The sequence below is a fragment of the Montipora foliosa genome, chromosome 1, assembly GCF_036669935.1.
Source record: "Montipora foliosa isolate CH-2021 chromosome 1, ASM3666993v2, whole genome shotgun sequence".
NCBI classification, from domain to species: domain Eukaryota; kingdom Metazoa; phylum Cnidaria; class Anthozoa; order Scleractinia; family Acroporidae; genus Montipora; species Montipora foliosa.
The window spans coordinates 65,259,840-65,265,776 of NC_090869.1; the positions used below are offsets into that span (position 1 = coordinate 65,259,840).

Genomic DNA, 5,937 nt, shown 5'->3' on the forward strand with positions numbered 1-5,937 from the left:
GACTGATGGCCGGCCAAAAAGACTTGGAAACGGTGTGACGTACAGTAGAGAATAAAAGTTACAGAGAGAAAGAGAAGCTCAGTCCGAAACCTCTGCGTATCATTTGTTTTGCGAAACGTAGCAGGCCGGAGCGCTTTCCATCGATGGCCGGTAGCCGGAAGTGAGGCGTTTCTTCTGTCTAAGCGCTGTCACAATTTTCCATGGCAAGTTATCTTTGGTCTGTTACTTGAGTCAAGCCGTAGACACAGTGGTTATTTCTTCGTTTTGTTTGAATGTCAAAAAAAAAATAATAATACATTTACGTTCCGACGTATCATTCATATCATTTTCATTTTTTTCTTGATGCAGATTTTAAAACGTGCTCGCGACGCCGTCCTTTCAGCATCTTATTATAAATCCAATGTAATGCTTTACCCTAAATGCGCCTGCGGCCGAATCGACTGCGGTAGCAGAGCCTACGTGGCAAACCTCCCCCGTTTTTACAACGGGTCGCTTTCGTCGAAAGGAAATCTCCTAGGGGCGATAATAATGAATACTTTGATGAACTACAACACCACTCCATACTCCCAGAGTCTACCACGAGGCACTAAACGAGAAATTTACAATCAAATAGAGAAAGATGAATTTCGTTTGAATTTTCTCGCTGTTATTGGGCGGGATGTGGACGAAAGATTCTTGCTGGATCTGTTCCATTATCATTACAACCAAGTAAAGTCGGGTAGGTGACAAGAACTAAATAGCTTAAAAGAAAATCCCATTCTAACTTTTAAATATACATAAAAGCAGAGGAAGTAATGTTCACAATCAATTTAGTTCGATTTTTTTTTTCACAACGTTTTCATGGTATCAGAAAAAATTGCTCCTTTTCACATTTAAATTTTTCGGGCGCCGCTATCTTGAATAATTGTAAGAAATGACCGTAATCCTATTCTTCTATCACAAAGAATCTCAAATAGGGCGGTTTTCAATTGAGTGTCGAAAGTAATTAGCGAATTGTTTTGGTTTATGATTACTTCACTCAGTGATTGGTTCAAAGTTCTCGTGCCACTTTTTCAACTAATCGGAAGTGAAACGAAAACCAATCGTGGCTCGCGCGTGCACATTTTCCCGCGCTTTGTGTCGGCTACGTGTAATTACTTCGAGTTTTGATTGGTTTACCGGATTGTCTCCGTCCTTTCTGGATTGGCCAAAGGAATTACTTTGGTTTTACTTTTGCGACACTCGATTGAAACTCGCTCTAATAACAACACGGCACAATTTAATTATTCAAGATGGCGGTGATGACAAAAATAAGGGATTTTAACATTTAGATATTTGAGATACAGATAAAAAAGGAATCCAAACAAATTTGATTGTAAACATTATTTTCTGTAGTTTAATTAAGTTATTTTATAGTTGGAGTGGAGGTTTCCGCTAATACGAGCTTAAGCCACAAGATTATTGACCTCGAGCAACAACTATTTAACAACTAGTCAGCAAAGTGGAGGTGGACAATGGTGGGTGCACCATTAGACACCGACACTGACACTAAAACAGTGAGATAACTCATTATTCCTGCCACGATTACAATGGCCGTTTTTATACTAGAGACACATAATCCGTCCAGACGAATTATGCGTCTCTCATGTTATCCGTCTAGTGTAAAGACGGGACGAGCTATATGAGACGAATAATTTCCTCTAAGACGCACTTAAAGGTAAAGTCACTGCTTACGAGCCTAGAAGGCTCATCAGGCCTGCCCTCATCTCCGGTTTCCGTAGCATGAAGCGACTAGGAGTATTTATACTCCCCCCTGGATGGGATGCTAGTCCATCACAGGGTTACCCCCAGCATTCTTTCCCAAGGACACAACACAATGTCCCCAGCCAGGCCCCGAACCCGGACCACTCGATCCGGTGTCGAGCGCACTAACCATGAGGCCACCGCGCCTCCCACACATAATTTCCTCTAGGACGTACTTGGGCAAACATTTTTTCTGCGTCTATAAAATTCGTCTGGTATAAAGACGGGCACAAGACGCATAATTCTTCTGGACGAAGTATCCACCTTTGTGCATTTTTAATTTGAAGACGAACTAAACTGGATACTTCGTCCAGACGCATAATGCGTCTTGTGCCCGTCTTTATACTAGACGAATTTAACTGACGTAGAAAAAATGTTTTCCCAAGTTCGTCCCAGACGAATTAATATGCGTCTCTAGTATGAAAACGGCCAATATTTTCGCGGGCGCAAATCCCGTGCGAGTCGCTCGGGGATGTTTGGAGTTCGAGAGCCAATTAGAGCGCGCCTTACCCTACGAGCAGTTGGTTTCTCCTACGCTTCCCAATAGAGAAATCACTTTGAGCAACTGTTTGATTTTCTATCAAGTATGGGCGAATATGTCAAACCCCATTTGTCATCACTTCTTTTTATTCGTGGGAGAATAGGAATCACCACACAGCAGGCTCGCCCAAACACAGCCGTTACGTAGCTGAACACACGCGCAAGGGCCAAAACAAGTCAAAGGCCACGTTAAATTTTCTCTCTTTCTTTGAATGTCGTTCCTCCTAATTCAGTGGGTGGGTGGTAGTTTGACTAGCTGTTTAAAGTTCAATAAGTTTAATAAGTCGGAACAATTATGAAAAAGTTTTAAATAAAGAGAACGTGGCATTTCGACCGTACACGTAGCATATTTGCAGTGAAATAAATGAGTACAACGTCGAAATCGTCACTAGCAGATATGGTTTTCGTTATGCCCGGCCGCGCCGTAAACTTAGGAGTTTCAGAAACGATCCAAGTTATTTTAAATTCGGACAGTTAGCAAAAATTAATAAAAACTAGATCTGTTGGCAATATTAGATTTATGTGATATCTAATTAATATGAAAAGAGAATCCAAGAGATAGCAACGGCGAATATCATGCGAGACATTAATAAACAGACTTGCAAAGAACACTTATTTGTAGTTTACATATGGATAATACAGACATAGCTACATTATGCTTAATCAAGAAGAAGATAAGACAGCACCAGAGGAAGGAATGAGCTATTCATCTGCTATTATTGGTTTAAATTGCAAAAGCATTAACTTTTTAAAGTTTCTTTTAAAGGCAAAAGGAATGTACTGAAATGCCGGGATTGCTTTCGGGCCCGGTGGAACTTTCAATAGAAAGTGGCCGTTTTTATACCAGAGACGCATAATCCTTCTAGACGAATTATGCGTCTCTCATGTTATCCGTCTAGTGTAAAGACGGGTCGAACTATATGAGACGATAATTCGTGTTGGACGAACTTGGGCAAACATTTTTTCTGCGTCTGTTAAATTCGTCTAGTATAAAGACGGGCACTAAACGCATAATGCGTCTGGACGAACGTTCCAGATTAGTGCGTCTTCGAAGACGCACTAAAATAGATTCTTCGTCCAGACGCATAATGCGTCTTGTGGCCGTCTTTATACTAGACGAATTTAACAGACGCAGAAAAAATGTTTGCCCAAGTTCGTTCAAGACAAATTATGCGTCTCTAGTATAACAACGGCCAGTGAGACCTAAGAGCAACCAAAATCAAATGTCTTGTGCCATGGCTTTTTAGAAGATCAGTTGTCTTTAACCATCCAGGCTAAAGATGACTGAACAAGGTACGAGTTTGTGAGTCGCCACCGGGCTAAATGCCAACATCTCACTTATCAATTGTTATATTGTTTAAGTAGGAGTATCACGGGGCTATATATAGTTAACTTTGTTATCCCCCGTTGCAGGAAATTGCCACCAGAAAATCCACACTACTACAACGTGGAACTGTCGTGCCACGTGGCTTTCTTCCCGTCTCGGATACTAATATTTTGAGCTTTCTATTCAAGATATTGACAACTAGACTCAAAAAGACCCGGGAGATAAAACCGTGATTGGAAATAGTTCCAAATCCCTCAGCTAAAGTCGAACATGTACAGGAAAGAGATGTAGAACAAAAACAAAACTCGTTTTTAACCAATCTAAACATGACGACTGAATTCAATTTAGTTCCTCCACCGTTCAAAGTTTGTGAAGACTTCGTCTGTTTGCTCAAATTGTGGTTATAACTGCTTTTATACGCATTACCGTTTTAAAACTGACAGAAGTTTCAAACAAACGATTAAGATTCACAAACAAAAGGTGTCTCCTCGGAGAGGAAAGTTGCAAAGTTTTCCAAACAGTGCTAGTAGTAACAATAATTTATTGACTTATATCGCGTAGTTTCTATATAAATGTTCAACTACGCCTTCAATATAAAGACTTAAGACCGTGAGACTTGAAATTTACAATCTTAACTGAATTCCTTAGATACATTATGAAATAAGATTTAAAATTTACAATTTACAAATTATATGCCTTATTCAATACAATGAGTGAGCTTGTCAACTTCACCCACCGTTTCCGACAAAAATGATAATGAAACTGGTTGTATTCAAGGTTTTTTTCCCGTTTTATTACACATAACACGAGAATTTCATTCCATAAAGCTCATTTGTACAAATCTATACGCTTTATTTTCACATGTGAAAAAAGCCTATACAGCCAATCAGAATTGCGTACAGCTATTTCACATGTGAAAGTATAACCAATCAACGATAGCGTAAAGGCGTTTCCATGCCAATCACTCGTGCATCTCGTGCAAATCGTGCAAATCGTACTTTGTTATTGAATTAAATTAAATTTGCATTTGGTTCTATTGTTAGTGAGTTTTTGTTTATAATTCGCGTTCAGAAAACTATTTTAATGAAAATTCTCATGTTATGTGTAATAAACAGTTTACGACATAGAAAGTGCTTTGTACGGGGTTTATTCACTCGTTGTTTGTGTCAAAAACCCTCACTCGCTCGTTCCTCGCTCGTTCGGGTTTTTGACACAAACAACTCGTGCATAAAACCCCGTACGGCGCACTTTCTATGAAGTAATCTATTTTTACAGCATGGCAGCGGCATGAAATATAGAAGAGTTGGTGTTTCGACACTCGCAATCCTAAAGAAACAAATGTTTTTCAGTCCAGGCACTATGTTTTAAATAAAAGATTCTCACAGCCTCGGGTGGTCATTTATCACATAAAAGGAAGGCAGAACTGCATGTTTTCAAGAACGCCATTGCCTGTAATCGTTGATATAATACAACCACAAGACTACACACTACAGGGCAGAATCCTAACCCTAACCCTAATCATGTTGCATATGGGACCTGTAAATGTTCTCCTGTTGTTTTTCCCAAGGAGAGCTTAGTGAAGCAACTGCATCGTCAAGGGAAGCACAAAACGACTCGATTCACGACAGACAGCTGTAGTCTTTGCGCGCATGGTACTAAAAGTTCTTTAATTTTTACTCTGGGATACACCTCTTTACCTTTATCTTTTAAAAAACGACGTGGAATGACAAAATTTAATGAGGTGGAGAGCGTGAACACAGAACAATACATTTTTCATCTTTATCGCTTACTGCAGTCCACGCTTTTTGTAGAAAGGATATTATCACTTTGTCGGACATTTGTGGCGCATTTTGCGGGCTACGTGACGAATTTGGCAGGCGAATTAAGCCCACTGAAATAAGCCGATAAAAATTATGAAATTGTGCAATTGTACAATTAATTTCAACACTTACAAATAAGCTTTATGGAACTTTCCTTTCATCTCTTATAATTTTTGAAAACTCAAATGACAAGATTTTGTAATTTCTATACAGCTTCGCTTGATGGTGTATTTCATTGAGGGAAAATAAAAGCCATTCAACCTGTTTTAATTGTTGTCTTCTTAAAAAATCTTATTTTCTCAATGCCCTCTTAAGTGAAATATGTTTTGGGCCCTTCTCAGAGCTCATTTTAAGTCACGCTTAACGGCTCGGGCTAAAAAAAGTCCGAGTCGGGGCCCAAGATATGTGTGAGTCCGCGAACGTAAACTCTTTATAACAGGGGATATTACATGGCCGCGGCGGGATATG

General features: G+C 39.6%; 1 pseudogene; it reads left to right on the top strand.

The window, feature by feature from the left end:
• LOC137972554 (uncharacterized) overlaps positions 1-5,287 on the top strand; it is a 15,376-nt pseudogene extending 10,089 nt beyond the window's left edge.
• Positions 5,288-5,937: the final 650 nt, after the last annotated feature.